This window comes from Podarcis melisellensis (genome assembly GCF_964234715.1).
Source record: "Podarcis melisellensis genome assembly, chromosome: 6".
In the NCBI taxonomy this organism is placed as follows: Eukaryota; Metazoa; Chordata; class Lepidosauria; order Squamata; family Lacertidae; genus Podarcis; species Podarcis melisellensis.
The window spans coordinates 67,934,794-67,955,693 of record NC_138538.1 but is presented as its reverse complement, the minus strand read 5'-3'; positions in this window follow the sequence as shown (position 1 = coordinate 67,955,693).

The following is a 20,900-nucleotide window of genomic DNA, read 5'->3' as shown; positions in this document are numbered from 1 at the left end:
TACTCCGCCAAGAAAGTACCTTGTGATCACTCGATGAAGGATGATATATACGTTTAATTTTAATGGTGATGGTGATGATGATAAAGCTAGACAAGCTTGTTTGGAGGTTCTGGCAGGGGAGCGCAGCTATCGTATACCCTTGACCAAAGAACGGTACACTCCTTCTATCTGGGATGGTCGTCCTCTTCCACCGAGCGCGCAGCTTCGGGAGGGACGCACATGGAGCGGTGAGGGAGGAAGGGGACACCCGCCTAGCCAGCCAGATCAGCCGAATCAACCCTGGCGATCAATGGGGTGACAGATGTCGCAGCCAGATCGCCCTCACATCCAGTGATATCTAAACTAGAGGGGGATAACCCTCAGTTCTGGCCCCCAAACTAATTCTAACTCCTCAAAACCCCACCAATTTTAGCTAAAAGTAAACAAAAAAGTAAACACAGTGCTGGAGTGTGCAGAGCCCAGCACCCTAACCAAGATGAAAAGTGTACCGTCCCTGGTCATCAGGTCAATCATTTGAAGAGTGGTGAGGAGGTGGCAAGCCTACCTTGTCAGCTATTATTATTATTAGTAATACCCTGCCCATATGGCTGGGTTTCCCTAGCCACTCTGGGCGGCTCCCAATAGAATATTAAAAACACGGTAAATTCATTGAACATTAAAGGCTTCCCTAAACAGGGCTGCCTTCAGATGTCTTCTAAAAGTCAGATAGTTGTTTATTTCCTTGACATCTGGTGGGAGGATATTCCAAAGGGTGGGAGCCAGTACCGAGAAGGCCCTCTGCCTGGTTCCCTTTAACATAATTTATCACAGTGAGGGAACTGCCAGAAGGCCCTTGGAACTGGACTTCAATGTCCGGTCTGAATGATGGGGGTGGAGACGCTCCTTCAGGTATACTGGGCCGAGGCCATCTGCATGGATCAGCTTAGGAGGGAGACTGCGTGTCTCCCCGTGTGTGTCATGTGTGCATGCATATGAAAGAGTGTGCATGAGAGTGTGCAGTCAGTGTCATTTTTATTGTTTGTAGTAAATGACTATCATAATAAATCACAAAAAACCAAGCTATGGTCCCAGCCATGACCATATTGCTGGGCTTCTCTCCCATGCCAGCATTGGCTCAGTGCCCAGAGCATCCTGGGGCTTCTTCCATCACTCTGGCAGGGCAGGAAGAAGACGCAGTGCAATGAAAGAAGGGAGTCACCCTCCAACTTGTCATGAGAGGCACTGATCCATCATAATGGAGTACAGCAAATTTAATCAGCCACTCTTAGTCCCAAGTGATGGTAGAACTGACACAGATTTCCTGGTCTGAAGCTTAGGGCTTCTCTAGATGATCTGTTTATTCGGCATCCATCTTTATTTGCTTGCACATAGCTTACATTGTGGTTGGACTCTACCCTGCCCTTACTGATTTATTTAAGGGATGGTTGTCCCATAATGGGCATTCATCCTGATTTGTATGCATGATATTTATGTCTTCCTGTTATTTGTCCATGCATCCCACACTTAGTTTTTAAGCATTTCTCTGTCACTTTCCTAACTGCAAATCATACTAATAATAATCTTTCTTGTTTGTGCTTGGATCCCTCCTGCAAAATAGTGACAGTTTGAAGGCACCCTTAAATATAAATGTTTAAAACTATAAAAAGTCCACACAAGTATAACTCGACTGGCTTCACTCCTCATGAGAAGAAGAGATGAAAAACCCAGTGGCAACTCAATGTGAGTTGTCTGAAGTACAAGTTAAGTTACATATTTAAGGGAACTATCCATTACGTAGGCCATGTAGTGTAATATTTCTAATGCCCAAAATCCAAGGATTGAAATAATCTGAGTTGAAGAGATTACTGGAAATGACTATCAGTCCTTGAAAATTAAAAGTAGCAGCCCCATTTAGCTGTGGGCTATTCCTCATGAATTTGAATAGACCTTGCTCTACTGAACATATTGATTCCACTAGTGATTGCTCATTGGCATCTTCACGAGCCATGGGGTTAGCGCACATTATCCTAGAACATCTGTCATTAAGTACTTAAACGGCACCGAGAGGTGACAATCCTGCCTCAGTGCCACAAGGTATAGCAAGCTAAGTGCATGCATTAAAAGTGGCATTGTCCCTGGGATCATGACAAATGGCTGCACTTTGGAAGCAGTTCTTTAATGACATGATTTACAGTTCACCGAGAGGGGCAGAGGAGATGACAGAGGGTGTCCTCCGCCCACAGCACAGCCTGTGCAGAATGTCGCATGAAATGCTGCTGCTTCCGAAACCGCAAGCGTTGGCATCGCCAGCGTCAGCAAAGTCAATATCAATCAGTAAGCAAACAAATATATCTGGTTCACTGAGCATGCATAAATGAGACACCTTAGCTGTTGGTTCCGTATCCTTAGAGAAGGCAGAGATATGTGGCAGCTTGGCATGATTACAAGAGAGCATCCTGTAGATCTGCTGACTCTTAATCAACAAACAGGCACCAAGAAAACCATCATGTCGGGAGGCTGAATAATTATACAAAACGGTGTAAGCCGCTGGCATACAACTAACTGTTTCAGGCCATCTGTGAAAGATTTGCGATATAGGCATAGGAAGAAGTTAGGGTGGTAGTTGACGCTAGTCCTACGAAGACTGGAAACGAAGAGTTGAAACTTACAAAATTGCTTACTAGATTTACTGCATTTTTCGCTTTATAGGATGCACTTTTCCCCCTCCAAAAATTAAGGGGAAATGTGTGTGCATCCTATGGAGCGAATGTAGGCTCCTTGGTTTCAGCAATAGCAATGCGAAGCCTCCGAAGCGCAGAGCGAGTGATTCCCTCCACGCTCCGGAGGCTTCGCGTTGCTTTCGCTGAAGCCTGGAGAGCGAGAGGGGTTGATGCGCACTGACCCCCTCGCTCTCCAGGCTTCAGGGAAGCCGCCTGAAGCCTTGGAGTGCAGCGCGAGTTCCTGCTGCGCTCCAGAGGCTTCAGGTTCCTTTCGCAGAAGCCGGGAAAGCAAGACTCAGCAGAGAGGGAGAGCTGCGCAGCGCCCCTTTAGCCAAGCGGGAGGAGAAATGGAAGGGGCTCTGTTTCTCCTGCTGCTTCGTTGAAGGGGTGCTGATCAGAGAGGGGGAGATTTTTTTTCTTGTTCTCCCCCTCTAAAACAAGGTGCGTCCTATGGTTGGGTGCGTCCTATAGAGCGAAAAATACAGTATTCATTTCAATCAGCCTGTTCTGAACAGGGCTTCCTTGAATGCAACCCATGGGAAGCTGACTCAGACTATTTGACCATCTAGCTCAGCCATGTCTGCACAGACTTGCAGATACTTCAGATAGAAGTTCTTCCCAGCCCTACCTGGAGATACTGCGGTTGTAATCTGGTACTATCCACATCATCACCACCACCACCATCATATTATTTATACACTGCCCATCTGGCTGGGTTTCCCCAGCCACTCTGGGCTGCTTACAGCATAAATAAAAATGCAAAACATCAAGAATTAAAAACTTCAGGAGGGTGTTCCACAGAGAGGGCACCACTACAGAGATAGCCCTCTGCCTGGCACCCTGTAACTTCGCTTATCGCATTGAGAGAACCAGCTAAATACCCCCAGAGGAGGACCTCAGTGTCCGGGTTTAAGGATGGGGGTGGAGACGCTCCTTCAGGTATACTGGGCTGTAAGATGCTCTGCTATGGAGCTATGGCCCTTCCCCGCTACTGGGGACTTCAAGGAAATTGTTGATGAGATATATCTCCAACTCATAAGAACATAGAATCATAGAATCATAGAGTTGGAAGAGACCACAAGGGCCATCGAGTCCAACTCCCTGCCAAGCAGGAAACACCATCAGAGCACTCCTGACATATGGTTCTCAAGCCTCTGCTTAAAGACCTCCAAAGAAGGAGACTCCACCACACTCCTTGGCAGCAAATTCCACTGTCGAACAGCTCTTACTGTCAGGAAGTTCTTCCTAATGTTTAGGTGGAATCTTCTTTCTTGTAGTTTGGAACCATCGCTCCGTGTCCGCTTTTCTGGAGCAGCAGAAAACAACCTTTCTCCCTCCTCTATGTGACATCCTTTTATATATTTGAACATGGCTATCATATCACCCCTTAACCTCCTCTTCTCCAGGCTAAACATGCCCAGCTCCCTTAGCCGTTCCTCATAAGGCATCGTTTCCAGGCCTTTGACCATTTTGGTTGCCCTCCTCTGGACACATTCCAGTTTGTCAGTGTCCTTCTTGAACTGTGGTGCCCAGAACTGGACACAGTACTCCAGGTGAGGTCTGACCAGAGCAGAATACAGTGGCACTATTACTTCCCTTGATCTAGATGCTATACTCCTATTGATGCAGCCCAGAATTGCATTGGCTTTTTTAGCTGCCGCGTCACACTGTTGGCTCATGTCAAGTTTGTGGTCAACCAAGACTCCTAGATCCTTTTCACATGTACTGCTCTCAAGCCAGGTGTCACCCGTCTTGTATTTGTGAGAAAGAGTTCTGTTTTCAGGAGTTGGGGTGGGGGTGGGAATAGTCATTTCCCTCCGTTTCCTACTGTCTTGCTACCTGCTGCCCTCTTATTACACACTGCTAAAGAGTAAGAGTTGGCTCTCCCATTAGGCAAAGTGAGGCAACAGCCAGGGAGTGTCTCTGAGGCGTTGGAAGACAGAGCTGTGTTTGTCACACCGGCTGCCCAGCTGGTATAGGGGGAGGCCCCAGCGCTCTCTCCAATGGCCCACAGGCTTTTGCTTGTGATACATTCTGCACAACCCTCAAGTCCCAGAGAATGTACACCACTACCCAGTGTGGTGTAGTGGTTAAGAGCGGTAGTCTCGTGATCTGGTGAACCGGGTTCGTATCCCCGCTTCTCCACATGCAGCTGCTGGGTGACCTTGGGCCAGTCACACTTCTTTGAAGTCTCTCAGCCCTACTCACCTCACAGAGTGTTTGTTGTGGGGGAGGAAGGGAAAGGAGAATGTTAGCCGCTTTGAGACTCCTTAGGGTAGTGATAAAGCTGGATATCAAATCCAAACTATTCTTCTTCCCTTAGTTCCTCTGTTGCTGAAAGGAAATGCACCTTCCTTGTCAACAGCTTTTGTGAGGACATTTCTTGCCCTCAAGGCCAGCCAAACTGTGAAAACTATCCAAATGATAGTCTTGGGACAACTATATTTGGTGTGTGTGTGGGGGGGGGGGGGAACCAGCAACTAAAAAACACGCCACTCAAGCCATGCACCTCAGGATCCTATGAAAATGCAAAAGGACCCTAGTTTGCACCACCAGGATTGCTCCATGCAGTCATTTGAGGGCAGTTTTGTCAGTTCCTATCGGCAAGCTCTGGAATGGTCAACCTCCTTGATTCATAAAAACAAAAACATAAACAGGGTGCAATCTACCAGGGACCCACATGGTGGAGAGATGGGTTCTGCCCACCAGAATGGACGTGGTTTTTTTTTCCCCCGTCGGCCCTCTGAAGAGTCCACAGGCTTCCTATATGACATCAAGACACATGATGTATTTAGAACACATTCTGTTGAAATTAATTGAATACATAAAAATGAAAAAGAGTTGAGAAAAGGATGTTAAAGATTTATGACTGCTAGTGAAATGATTAGAGCACACAAAAGCTTTGAATCTCAAAGCCAGCCTTCCATCTTGTTCTTACATATCTTCCTCCTTTGATCATCCACCCTTCAAACTTTTACATGGCTTTAATGTGCTCTTATAATTGTTTCACTAATACTGTTGAAGATTAAAGGTACGAGTCAAATTCAAGCCTAGGTTTCTTTGTGAGAGTGGGGAGGGGTGGTGGTGGAAAGGGGGCGACCAGGCTTAATTCTGAATAAACGTATGCATGTGTGGGCTTCCTAATCCATTGTCTTTTCTGCTGCTTTGCATTTAGTTCGGGTGCCCAGGAACTGCTGCTGTGAAGGCTGCAGGATTTCAACCCCAATTTCCATGTCTGCTGAACTTCATGGCATGGCCACCTTCTAAGGATTCTGTTCCATGTCACAAATTGTGCTCCAGTCACACCGGCAGGGTGGTTGCTGGGACCATTAGTGTGGTGTCTGAAAAAAGAAAAGAAAAGGGAGTAAGCTAAGCATATCTAACAATGGATACTTGGCCAACACCACATCTTGCCAAATTACGGTGGGCATGTGATGAGTGTGTATCCGTAGCACTTGCCTGGGTGGCTACTTGGAGTAAGTGAGGCTGGGCAAATGCATGCTGACATAACACTGTTGAGGCTGCACCTGTAACTACAGTATAGGCTACACAGATCTGGCTGACACAAGCCACAAAACCACAGCTCGCCCCTATACACGAAGCCAAGCCAGAGCACAACTAAGTGCAGTACAGCCATCTTCTCAGAAAAACTCTTCACAAAGTTCAAGAGGTCAAGACACAAAGACTTTAGCAACTAATCCACACCTAATGACCCACCTAAGTGGTACTCAGGATATCACTCAAGAAATCACTCAGGATATCCCTCAAGTAATTAAGGAACAAAAGAAGAAAAGGCACACTAGCCTGGGAACTTCCTCTCTGCCCAGAACATTGGAGGCTATACACCACACCCCCTCAACAGTATTTATAGGAACTCAAACACTGAGATCCTGCTCTGTTCCAGTAACAAGAAGCCGAAAGCACCAGCCTGAAGATGACGAGTGAGACCTCGTCGAAACGTCGCCTAGACACCCCAACTTTTACACGGGAAGACACCCGAGGACACCAAAACCTGCATTCCTGTACCCGTGAAAATCTACGAAAGCAAATATATATATATATATATATATATATATATTCATCCACACTATTCTTTTGGTTGCAAATTGTGTTTCATAGAATCATAGAATTTCAACTCAAAACATAATGAGAGACATTTTGCTGTATTATGGAATGTTTCTTTGGATCTTTGACTACCATATCCAAAGATACTGTATTTGAAATTATGTCTCAGTTATAAAGATGCTCCTCTGTCTGGGAAGAGCCCACAGGCTGCAATGACAGGTCCTCTGTGGCCACTGAAGGTTTGAGGATGAGAACACAGCAGTTTAAACACATATTTTGCAAAGACACATGTACACATTTGAACATTTAGCACATGCAGCTTCAGAATATTAACTTTGAGAATGGGATTGTGGGGTTCATTTAATAGAAGGGCCCCATATTATTTACAGCATCTTAAAAAGCAGAGAGCAGAGACATCACCTTGCCAACAAAGGTCCGTATAGTTAAAGCCATGGTTTTCCTAGTAGTGATGTATGGGAGTGAGAGCTGGACCATAAAGAAAGCTGATCACCGAAGAATTGATGCTTTTGAATTATGGTGTTGGAGGAGACTCTTGAGAGTCCCATGGACTGCAAGAAGATCAAACCTTAAGGAAATCAGCCCTGAGTGGGAAAGATGGAGGACACAAGGAGAAGGGGATGACAGAGGACGAGATGGTTGGACAGTGTTCTGGAAGCTACCAACATGAGTTTGACCAAACTGCAGGAGGCAGTGGAAGACAGGAGTGCCTGGCATGCTCTGGTCCATGGGGTCACGAAGGGTCGGACATGACTAAACGACTAAACAACAACATATTAGATAAGGATTACTACTCTTTATTCTTCTAGAACATGGGTTTGATCTCCAGCTTCCCCCCGCCCCCAAGACATGAGTTTTCATGTGCACACCACATGCTGCCATTAGCTGGCGTCGAGAGAATATAGAATGGGAACGAATTTTCGCATTTCCAAAGGTGTTAAAAAGATCTGCTGACATAACCAGTCACTTTGGGCCTCTTGAGCGGAGAAAGCTGCTTTCAGCAGGGCAGGTTGCTAAAGAGGGGAGGCTCAGCCTCCTTTCCGAATGTTTCAAGGAGCACACAGATGTTACGCATTCTCCAAGATGCATTTGGTTGGGAAGGATCGCTCGTGTCATTTAAGCACATGTTGAACTCCTTCTGTTTTAGGAGGTCTTAAACTCTTACCTCAAACAGCGCTGCTCATATAAACTGAGATGATGTTGGGAGAAAGTCCCGGAAGACTTTGCCAGATGCCCAAGAGAGGGTGTCCTGCCTGGATTCATCTTAGCAGCTGGGAAGATTTTATATTGCTAAGAGGGATTTTTTAATTAATTGCACAACTATAAGATTGTCATGAAACAGCTGAACAGTCCTCTGGAGCCCTTGCTATGGTTGTTGGGTTTTTTTTTTAGCAAAACAGTGTCAGGCAGAAACAGGTTCCTGTACTGATTTACAGGGAAAGATATATGAATAGCTTCGTGTTTTGGTTCAAGCGCACAGGAGACATTGTCCCCCACAGGTGTGTGCATTCTTAAATCCAAGTTTTCTTTTCTTAGGCTGTTTCTCAAATAATACCACTTAAGACATTCAGCATTATAGATGAATTTAGTTACATGAACAGAGCACTGTTTGTAATGCAAGGGCAAAGCTTTTGACTGAACCCACCAGCTGGTTAGAATGACAAGGTGTGTAAAGACCAAGAAAAATCAAGGAATGAGACTAAGGTTCGTTGACCGACAAAATTAGTTTTAATGAAAGTTGTTTTTTAAGCCGCAACAAAAGTAACTAATAATGTCTGTTGGGAGAATTATTTTTATTGTTATTATTGCAGTTAGCCACAAGAGTAATTAGGATTTATGACATGGAAATAACATGGGAAAACACTCCTCCATGTCTATATTCCTATAAATATATGGGGCATCACCCACCCCAGTCTCCTTTGGAGTTATGTGTTGTTTTGCATTTATATCTCACCTTTTTCTCCAAAGAGCTCAAGGTATCATACATGGTTGTCCCCTTCCTCATTTAATCCCCACAACAACCCTGTGAGTAGGTTACACTGAGAGGTAAGGACTGGCCCAAGGTCACCTAGTGAGTAGGAATTTGAACCCTGGTCACAGGTAAGCAAAGTTTCACCACATGAGACTGATGCACTCTTATACCATTTTTTCCTGCAAGTAACTCTGCACATGCTCTGAAACCCACCTCTACTAAGGCAGGTAACGTGTAGTTAGCAAAACTGATTGACTTTTGGATTTGATTTTAAGTCTCTCTCTCTCTGTGTGTGAAAGAGATTTGCTGCCTTCCTTTACCTAAACAAACTCCTTTATCTACATTTACAATTGGCTTCATTGATCTTCAAAGGGCATTTCTGTCTTAAAATCTTCCCCACTTGCTAGACTGCAATGTTATTAAGCTACTCCTTGAGTTCTAAAGGTATTTTTCATGGCTAGGCTAAAATCTATACCCTTTGGCCTCTGGGAAAGTAAATCTAAGCTTATATTACTTTATTTTACCATCTTTAGAACAGTCTTTAAAAGAAAGGTACTTGTCAGTAAGGCACCCCCTGCTGCACCCAGTGCCCTGGCAGCCTAGTGGCTTTCTGGCTAGGCTCAGCTTGTGGTAGCAAGCCTATTGGTATTTTTTCCACAAGCAGAGAAATACTCTCTCTCCATGGTCCATCATTTATGATAAAAAAGTTAAAGGTAAAGGACCCCTGGACGGTTAAGTCCAGTCAAAGGCGACTATGGGGTTGCAGGGCTCATCTTGCTTTCAGGCCGATGGAGCCAGCATTTGTCTACAGACAGCTTTCCGAGTCATGTGGCCAGCATGACTAAACCGCTTCTGGCACAATGGAACACCCTGACGGAAGCCAGAGCACATGGAAACGCTGTTTACCTTCCTGCCACAGTGGTACCTATTTATCTACTTGCACTGGCTTGCTTTCGAACTGCTAGGTAGGCAGGAGCTGGGACAGAGCAACAGAAGCTCACCCTGTTGTGCGGATTCGAACTGCCAACCTTCCGATCAGCAAGCCCAAGAGGCTCAGTGGTTAAGACCACAGTGCCACCCGCATCCCTATTCATCATTTATGATAGAGCAGTGTTGGCCAAAAAATGAAAATAGGTGAAATGTTGGTAGAAACCATTGGGGCCCTCCTCCTTGAGGTCAAGAAGTCAGGTAAAGGCAAAGGACCCCTGGATGGTTAATCCTGTCAAATGTGATTATGGGGTGTGGTGCACATTTCACTTCAGGCTGAGGAAGCCGGCGTTTGTCCGCAGTCAGCTTTCCAAGCCATTTAGCCAGCATGACTAAACTGCTTCTACCCTGTCATGTGGACTTGAATTGCCAACCTTCTGATTGGCAAGCCCAAGATGCTCAGTGTTTTAGACTTAGGTTACCAGATTTTTTTCAAAGAATCCGGGGGAACGCGGCAAGGTCGGGGCTCCCCTCTTTTTCTCCTTCCTCTTTCTCTCTCTGCCTTCTCCTTCTCCTCTCCTCCTTCTCCCTGCATTGGCTCTGGGGTTTTCATGGTCCTGGGCTGGGCAGTTGGCATGGTGACCAGGGGCTCTCACTCCCGGCTTGATTTGGGTCGCGGGTGTGTGTGTGTCAGCAGTTCCCCCAGTTGACGCTCCGGGAGTCCCCGGTTCCCCCTCGGCAGTGGCACCCACCATTTTGCCTCACCAGAAGTCCCCATATTATGTGTCTTGTGCCGTTGAACCAATCACGCAACATTTATTCCTTGCTAATAAATCTACAACACTTAAAATATAAATCCGGGGACATTAAATGAAATCCGGGGACATTCCAGGGATGGATTTTGTCCGGGGACAGATTTGTAAATTCGGGGACTGTTCCTGGGGAACTGGGACATCTGGTAACCATATTTTAGACCACAGCGCCACCCGCTCCCTTTTCAAGAAGTCAGATCACAATGTGACTATCTGTAGGAATCCTAGTTCACAGGTGCTAATGTGGTAGACCCTTTCAGTGTCTCTTAATGGGATGTGGTTGTGAAGAGACACAGAAGAAGAGGCAAAAAGTTTGAGACTTTCCTGTCTCATAGCTGGAGGATATTTCCCACCCTGAAACTGATGTACATTTGTGTGTAAGAATGTTTTGTGTTTCACTAAAATCACTTTACGAATCCCTAATAACATTAGTGGCTAGGCTCATTCTGATCTCAGTTTCCAAACTTCTTTTGAAGCAGGGGTCAAGGGCCCATCTATAATGGCTCGTGTGGTCTTGTGGTAATGTAACTGGTGGAAACATTGCTTCAAGAAAATAATATTATCAGATGTATCATCTCTGCCTACAATAGTGAAAAAACTACCAGGTCTGGGCAGTGCTTGAGGTGTGAAATTTTAATCAGTCATATCATTGAAGACTGAATAACACAGCTCAGTCACATGGGACCAAGACTAGGATTAAGTGTGAAACCCAAGCACTGGCATTTCCTGAATTTTGAATGATTAGCTGTGCAAATGTGCAATGGTCTCTCACGGTAGCTTTCTTCCCTTAAATGGAAAAGAACCACTCGTAAAGAGTCTTTCCGTCTAAAAACATTTCCTCGGAATCATGATGTGTGGGCCCACGAGACCTGTTCATCAGTTCTCATGTCATGACAACGCTTTAATCAAAACCCTTTCCACAGTGAATGAGTCTTTCTTCTTGGGTCTCTCTCTCTATGTTGCAGAGGTAGATTTCATTTTATGTGGTGTTCCTGACTTTCAAGCATATAAGGAAAATCATATAAAATCACAACAACCCCTTGAACGGATTCGTGCAACCATCCCATAACATCTGAACCTGGTGTTGAGTGGGCCTTGCCCCTCCTCATGCAAGGCATAGAGCTTTCAAAGCCCCCCACCTTGCTTACCAGGCTCTGGGAAGCTTGCAGGAGGGCTCCTGTGAGAGCTCAAACAGTCCTATGGGGAGGGGGTTCCCTCTCCCATACCTTTTAAATTATTCTTTTTATTTTCAGTGATCTCTGTAAAGCTGTGATCACATAAATGAAATCTGTGTAAGATGCAGCCTTCCTGTGCATTCATGATGATGTGTGCTCATGATGCTATTGGGACGGTCACACATGATCCCACTTTCAATACTATTTACACCCGCAAAAGTGATGAGGCGGTCATACTGCTTCAATTCCAATCAGTGCATATCCTGCTGAAGTCATATATGTTTTCATATCACAAATGTTCTGGGCTTTGTTTGTTTCTTCATCACATTTTTTTGGGCACTGGACAGCAATAATGTGGTAGGATTGGGAAAGCATTGCAGAGCCACTAAACATCACCACCCCCACCCCATACATTGAAAGCACTCTTATACCAGTTTAACATTCGTGCAAAGACTCCTGCGGGCTGTAGTTTGTTAAGGGTTCTGCGAGTTGTTATGAGACCTCTATTCCCTCCACAGAGTGCCACTTCACAGCTCCCTGTGGAGAGGGATTGGTTGTTAAACCACTCCGGGAACTGTAGGGCAATAGGGGTTTCCTAACAACTCTCAGCACCTTTGCGTGGCAAGGTCCCAAACCCTTCCAGGAAGTGGAATAAAGACACATGAAACAGTATTTTAGGTTAATGGGCGAAAAAGGCCACAACTTTATTGGTTACAGAATGTGAGTGGTATTGGCTTAGGCATTGGAAACTGCACAACTATATTTGACTTCTGCCCACCCGCAGGAGTCTTGAAAGGGTTAACCACCAGTAGGGGGAGCCCTGCTGATGCACATCAACTACGAACTCCCCCAGGGTCACCGCTAGGGGTCATGCCATGGCCCTAGCCCCATGTCTGGGGCTTTGGACAGAGACCACACACCCCAGATACCTTTAACGGAATACCCATGAATTAGGAGGCGTAGGTGATGGCCACTACTTCACCTCACCTTCAACCTAATACTCCAATGCCTAACCGCCAAGCCTTACAAAGTTGTGATGATTTGCTACAAGGTAGGCGAAAAACCAAATGGCCGGTGCCAGTTTGCCAAGTGGAAAAACATTCCTACCAGGCCCCTTGGACAACCAAGGTGACCAACCGAGGTCCATAGCAAGGTCAAGAGATAAAGAGCCTAACCTAAGGGTGGGAGGGCGGGAGAACTGACTAAGCAGGGAGAAAAGAGAGGCAAGTCCTTGGCCATGGGCAGTTTAAATAGCCCGTGCCATGCCCCCGGACGGTCTGGATTGGACAGTCTAAGGATGATGTGGCCGAGGACCATCCAATGGCGCAGGAGCTATCCCACCCTGTGTGCGTGGGAAACGCTTGATCCCAGCCTGCAACGCCACCTCCCTGGGAGCGGGAAATGACAACTCCCAGGATTCTTTGGGGGAAGCCATGTCTATTAAAGTGGTGTAATAGCACAGTAAATGTATGGTACAGATGTGCCCCAAGCACAATAAATCCACAACTAATGTTGCCAATAATGTGCTGCAGAATAGAGAGCCAGTCTGGAAGCGACCCCTTATACCTTGGCATGGTTTGCTAGGAAGAAAATAAATATGGGGAAAGAATTAAATAAATTTGCAGCTGTAGGACTATGCTATGTTGTTTATGTTGCTTGGCGGGGGCGGGCGGGGGCAAAACCAAGGAGGAAAAACTTAGAAAATGTTGAGGCAATGCAGTGATTGGATAATCAGAGTTTCTGTAATATGACAACCTACGGGAAGTGAACAGAAGAGTTCAAAGACCATAAGCCATTTGATTCTTTCTCCTAATTACCAATATTCAGCCACAGAAGTCTTAATTGGCTTGATTGAAAACCCAGTGACTTCCATGGACTTTATTAGATTTAAGATCAGACCCCATGCCCCGACTTTTCATTGCAGGCCATAAATACAGAACATATTTAGGCACAGTAGTCTCCTCAGTGCACAAATTTTAATACTCAAGCTTCTGCTGAGCTGGCTTTGTTTAATTGGGGGAAAGCAGCGGAAAGAGCAGTGGTCTCTTTTTCCACAGAGGGGGAGAAAGGAAAAAAACCACACAACTTATTTTATGTTATAGCATAGCATCTTCATATATTAATCCCTCTCTTAAAAATAATTACACATAGGTTCGACTGGCTGGGAGGTTTTCCATGCTGCTTCTGAAACCACTTCTTTGGGTAGGGAGCTTTTATTACCCTTCCCCCAGTTGAAAGAAGATGGGACCAAGGGGGAGGAGGAGGGAAAGTCTTGTGACCCCTTTGAAGGCACTACAGAAACTCCAGTGCTGACTCGAAGGCCACTGGTGGATGGGCCACAGGCTACTGAACTTGTCCCAGTTTGGAAAGCAGTCGTTTCACTCCCTTCCCCCCTCCCCTAGATAAAATTCATATCTTATATTTTACTTAGTCCAAGAATATCCTGCTGCACAGTACCTGAGGTGAACTTGAAGGACTAAAGCGAGAGTTTAGAAAATAATTCAGAAATAAAGGAAAGGAGTGGCTCAGACATAAGGTAAGTTAATACCTGAGTTCTTCCTTCTCTGAATGAAGTACAGTGGTACCTCGGGTTAAGTACTTAATTCGTTCTGGAGGTCCATACTTAACCTGAAACTGTTCTTAACCTGAAGCACCACTTTAGCTAATGGGGCCTCCTGCTGCCCGCTGTACCGCCAGACCCCGAATTCTGTTCTTATCCTGAAGCAAAGTTCTTAACCCAAAGCGTATGTAACCTGAAGCATATGTAACCCGAGGTACCACTGTACCATCTTTGCGGATGAAATATTGGTTGGTGAGTCCTGCAGAAGCTATGGCTACCTTATCCAATTCCTTTTTCAAGATTTTTTGACTCGCCTCTACCAAATATTCAATGCAGGTCAAGTTTTATTGCACACTTATTAGCTGGGTGCTTTGATGTATGTATATATATATATATATATAATCTGCCACCAAATCAACTCTTGCATTTATGGAGGTCTCACACACTTTCCCCTCTCCTCTTGCTCTGCAGCTCAGCAAAAACACTTTCAGAGATATCCAAAACCACATAGTTCTGCTCTTGTTTATATGTATGTATGTAAAGCACAAGCTGCCAAAGCACTGAAGTCTCATACTGCAAAATATTCTTAAATCTGTGTTGTTAAATTCATTTTTGTTAGAACTGGATTTTTTTTATTACACTTTAGAGACTTTAGTACTACGTGTCCAATAGATATTGAATTGTTAAGATGCTAATCCCAGACATTTAAATCAAAAGATACACTCCCGTGAACTCAGTGAGGCTTACTTTTGGGAAAAAGGTAATGAGAGAACTTCAAAATAGTAATCCCATTCAGATGTACTTGTGAATATACCCTTTAAAAAATTAAAAAATAAAGTTCCACCCCATTAAACTGCAGTAAAATAGTTTCCCACTTATACATTGTTACTTTCAAAGCTGTAGCTTTGTCTATAGTCTCTCTAAACATATAAAAAGACGCTCTACTATTTAAAAATGTATACAAATGATTACTATCCACTCATGATGCGACATAAATCACTGTCTTTTGCGTGATAGCATCATCACAAAGTTTAATTAGCTAATCCCTGATCGCTGGAATGTTTGCAAGTCCTGTCAATGATAATTATTTTTGAATAAACAGGCAGTTTTGAGCTGTAACTCTGGTAGCATTAGCTGTTATGGGTATTATCAAGCTTGCTTATCCTTATTGGAACAAAGTCAGATTCTAAAGACAGACATCAAATTTCTAAAGTTAAAAATAGAGCAAAACAGGAGTGTGGTTGGCTTCAGGAACTATATACAGTGTTTTATTTATTTTATTCAGAGATCTGTCACCCTCCTAAGCACATTCACCTTAGGTAGGAAAACTTTTGTTTATCTACTTCCCTTGGATTGTTTTTATGTTATTTTATGTTGTTTCTATCAGTTTGCTATTTTTAGTTTATTTCTATGTATTTTATGTTGTTTTACATCTTTTGTTGTAAGCTTCCCTGACAATATGCTTGAAAAGCACCATATATAAACTATGATAGATAAAGATGCAGCTGGAAGCTAGAAATGCATGATTTTCATGGTTATACAGCATCATATACGATGACTGAATGCAAAGATTTCCTGTTTCTGTGAAGTAGAAGAGGGATCATATGAGCGGTAACCTGTCATGGAGGGTAAAAAAAAAGTTGCAGTTGATTGATTGATTGATTGAACGTGCACATATTCTAAAGTTCTCACAAGATGACTTACTACTTACAACTAAGGAAGTACAATAACTAAAACCAGAGAATTATCAATTAAAATTGCAACAGCTATAAACAAAGGCAGATAATATCATCGGCAAGAAGCTGAGCATGATTAAAAGTATTTCAAACCTGCTTTAAAGCCACCAATGTGAACACAATGAGGAGTACCTCTCAGGGATGGAATTCCAGTGATGTGGGGTCACCACAGAAAAGGCCCTGTCCCCAGACTCCACTAATCTTATGGCTCTTAAAGGAGAACCAGAGAACAGGTTCTCTGAGGCCAATCTCAGGGGATGGATAGTTTCATAGAGATGCAGGCGGTCCTTTAAGAAACCTGGTGAGGAACAATTCAGAGCTGTCAAATCCAACAATTCAGTTTGAGCCTGACAGCAAATAGGTGACCAATGCAACCGGTCCAGAATTGGTGTTAACATGATCCAAACTCTGCCCCCGCCCCCCAAAAAGCATCCCAGCAGCTGCATTATGTACCAGCTAAAGATTGTGTGAGCAGGCGGCGACAGCCCCAGCCCCCAGGGATCATAAGGAAGGAATAAAGACTCTGACAGTGTGTTATGGAATTAAAATTAGGCCACAACTTTATTAAATTTCCGAATGTAGGAAGAACTTGGCTTAGGCCTTGGGCGTGTATCCCACCCAGCCCCCCAGCCAGGGGGGACTGGGGCTCATCGGGGTTAAATGGGATATGGGGGTGCTCTGCGAGACGTAAGTGTAGCAGACAGCCAAACCCATATCCCCACAAGCAGGGTAGTTCACTGACGACCTTTCAGTGTATGGCCAGTGACTCCTTTAAGAGGGGACCCTGGAATCACCACTGCAGGGGGGTGAGTCACCATTTCATGCCCCCCCCCAATATAGGGAAGAAAAGACTAAAGGATTCCACCCAAGGCCATAACTGCCAAAGTTGTGATGAATTGCTACAGGGAAGACAAAACCTGCCAATACAAGAAAATTTCTTCTTGGTCCTTCAACAGCAACCAGTCAAAGACCATAGCAGCGCCTGCTAAACAGGAAGAAAAAGTTAAGCTGTAAGCAAGAAACAAGAAACATTAATCAAAGGGAGGGTAGGGAGGGTAAATCTCCAGAGCCGACTGCCCCCTATTTATAAATGGGGCTGGCCCCACCTCCCAGCAAGAAAATTGATTACTGAGGCTGAGTAAAATTAACACTGAGAGGCAAGCCAGCCCCTGTTTGCCAGTAAGCTCCCTGGGAACTGTAGCACCATGTGCGATTACACAATGTAAAGTGTGAGTGCTCATTCCCAAACTTCCTTTAAAGGCAGTGGTACGTATAGTAATCTAGTTTGGATGCATCCACGGTCTGCATGACTCAACTCAGGCCCTCTTTCTTCAGATAAGGGCGCAACCATTGAGCCAGTCTAAGCTAATAAAGCAAAAAAATTAAAAATATTTCTAAACCAAGAGCTATATAGCCTTTGCCTCTGGTCAGCCTACCATTGGGAGGTGTCCTTCCTGAGTTTCGATGCTTAAGGAGACTGGAATCCTGCAGCTCTGGCCTACCTCCCATCTTAGGCTTCTTTTCCTCATTCCTGCAGAAGGCTTAAAAAGAATTGATTGCCTTTCTTTGCGTGAGGGAAGCTGGCTCCATTTATGTGAGCTACTATTTGCAAATGTGCAGTCTAGACATCCATAAACTGCAAGTATTCACTTGTGGGCCATTGGGATGCTGTTTGCTCTTCCTCATAAATGTCATAAATGGGTGTAGGGCTTGATAGCTCTAAGTGACAGAAAAAATAGCCTTGCAGGGTAGGTTGCAGCTGCCGGAGTGTAATTAAACTTGTCTGAAATAAGGCCAAAGGCAGCAGTGTATTTACGCCTTCTATTTGGCACTTTCGTTTCCAAGTTATTTTATTAACATAGGGTTGCCTTTAATTATGCAGCACTACACACTGCATTATTGATATTCTATAAACATTAACTACTGGTGCCCCTAATGAAGCAGGAAGAAAACATGTTTTCCTGTTATTTGTCAAGACTCACAAAACACCTCACACGGGAGTCGCTGTGTTCCCATTTTGCCAAAGAACTGGTGCAAAGGGGTGGGGAGAGGCATTTGAGTGATTGGCCAGCTCAGCTTGGTATTCTTCCCCCCCCCTTTTTTTTTCACCAGATGCCTTGATTTAGTTTCCTATAATGAGCTTCATACATTTACCTGAAAAGGCTTCAGAACCTCGCTCATTGCTCTGATCTCACCCCTGAGAACTCCTAGTTAATCGCAAGTTCTTTAATGAGTCACACTTCCATCCAGCAACAACTAGGGACAATAGATCAATATGCCACTCAGTTTCAAATTAAAAGTCAAGCTAGCTTGTATTCCAACATCCTGAACTCTTATCTCCTGCTCCTCCACCTGATGAGGAAATGTCTTCTCCCTGCCTTGTTGAATCTATGTCCACGGATATGGACAGAGGACTTCCTTTTTAAATATTTCTGGCCTGCCTCTCTGTGTCTGGCATGTACGATCTCAGACTGCATGTGGGGGAATCGTGTGACAATAGTGTTGCTTCCACCCGGATATACAGCATACTCTTCAACATTTCACTGATGAAAAGAGCTAGAACACTGCTAGAACCACTGTTAGAACCATGGCAGTGGTTGTTGGCTGAGTTCTAGCCTTCAGGAAGGCTTCCCATTGACCCTGCCACCAACTCAAATGTGGGCTTCAGTCAGAGGCAAATTGAGGGGGCGGCAACCAGTTTGGTCTTTGTCCATGCAGTTTTCTTGGCAGGGATACTAGAGTGGCTTGCCGGTTCCTCCTCCATGTGGATCACGTTTGGTTAAAACTCTCCACTATGACCTGTCTATCTTGGGTGTCCTGCTTGGCATAGTTCATAGCTTCTCTGAGTTATTGAAGACCCTTCGCCATGGCAAGGCAGTGATCCATGAATTATGGTGCTGGAGGAGACTCTGGAGAGTCCCATGGACTGCAAGAAGATCAAACCTATCCATTCTTAAGGAAAGCAGCCCTGAGTGCTCACTGGAAGGACAGATCCTGAAGCTGAGGCTCCAATACTTTGGCCATCTCATGAGAAGAGAAGACTCCCTGGAAAAGACCCTGATGCTGGGAAAGATGAAGGGCACAAGGAGAAGGGAACGACAGAGGATGAGATGGTTGGATAGTGTTCTCGAAGCTACCAGCATGAGTTTGACCAAACTGCGGGAGGCAGTGAAAGACAGGAGTGCCTGGCATGCTCTGGTCCATGGGGTCACGAAGAGTCGGACATGACTAAACAACTAAACAACAACAACAACCAATTCGGTTGCACTGCCTGTGGAGCCTTGAGGGCTCCACAGATGTTGAAACAAATATGTAGTAGAATGGAAAATGAGAGGTGGGGTGGGGTGCTGAATTTTGGTGTTGCCCAGGCCACCACTGAAATTTGAGACCCCACGGATGCCAAAAATTCTCTCAGTGCCGGACTGCCACTGCTTTCCCCTTGTCCAGTGCTGCAGATGAGGCAGCTATGGATGGCAACAGCCATTTCAATTCCCTCTCAATGCCTCTGGGGCTCAAATGTCCTAGAATCCTAGACCTGTACAGGTGCACCGAACCCTGAGGATCACTCTAGTCCAACCACCTGCAATGCAGGAATATGCAACTTTCCCATATGGGCATTGAATTGTTGTGTCACTCCAGAACAAGAAACCATTAGGAGGCTTTGTGAGGGAATTAAAATGTTGGGTGTCAGTACAACTGCTGGCTAGACTGGTGAACACAATAACAAAAACAGATGCTTCTGCACATACCAGCCAACCCCAGGATATATGGTGGTGTTGGGTATTCCACCACACACGAGAAGGAAGGCACCAGGCCTGCTGCATCCCCACTTCCCATTGCTAGAAGCTCTCGTCTCATTGGCTCTAGGTTGTATATGAATATCTGCAATAGCTTGTGTTGAACTGGCTTCTGAAGCAGAACAGAGCTGGGAGCATGTACAATGCCCCCATGTGAGGACTATCATTAGACAGAGTGAAGCAACTGCCTCAGGTGGCAAAGTCTGGGAGGCCGTGGGAGCAGGCCCTAGTTCAGTGCTCTAGCCATACCCTTCTGTTGGAAATTAGAGCTGTCTGGTCTGCACCCTGATAGCTATCCAGCTGTCCTTGAGTTGGATCTGATGAATAGACACGGGTCCTGAGCATGGGGAAGAGTTGAGATAATTCCCTCACATTCAGCAGTTTGTGGCTACAGCACTCTCTCTCTATTAAATATGTAAGCAAAATGTGGAGCCTATGCAACCCCATACATTTCCATCAGTCGGTGGTGAGGGAAATAGGGCACCACAGACATTTTGTGGGCTGAAACATTTGGGCTTTTGTAATCTACCAGTGCCTGTTTTTGATCCAAAGTTCTCATTAGTTCAATGAATAATGAAGGACTTCAGTCAAATTCATAATTATGACCAGTTTCTATGGCCATTGTTTGGCCCTGGAGCCTTCAAAGGAACTTGCATGGAAAACAGAAAAACTGGATCATGACCCTGCAGTGTGTCGATGAAATGCTGGGGGGGATACAAGATGACAACATAATCAGATGTGATGGGCCTCTGCAATGACACATTTTGCCTGCAGAATTCGAGGAGGCAAAGCTTGCTGAGAGCCATGGCTGAAACATGTTTTCAATTAGCTGCGTGTATTTTTAAACATTTTAAAAGAGTACACACACACACACAGACACACACAGACACAATATCTCATAAACTGCACCAAAAACAGAAAAAAGAAATGTCTTCAGTGCTTCTTGTTGTCAAATCCCTTGGTTTGCAAGGCACTAAAGAAACTTGGTCCTCATCCACCTGGAGTCATCCAAAATCTGTACAAAGTAGACCAAGAGGTATCATTTGTTTCAACATGTGTTCCACGTCACCTGCTTGTGCCCAAACTAAATGTGACATCACAGATACATGAATGAATCTCCTGGTGTTTTGTAGGCACAG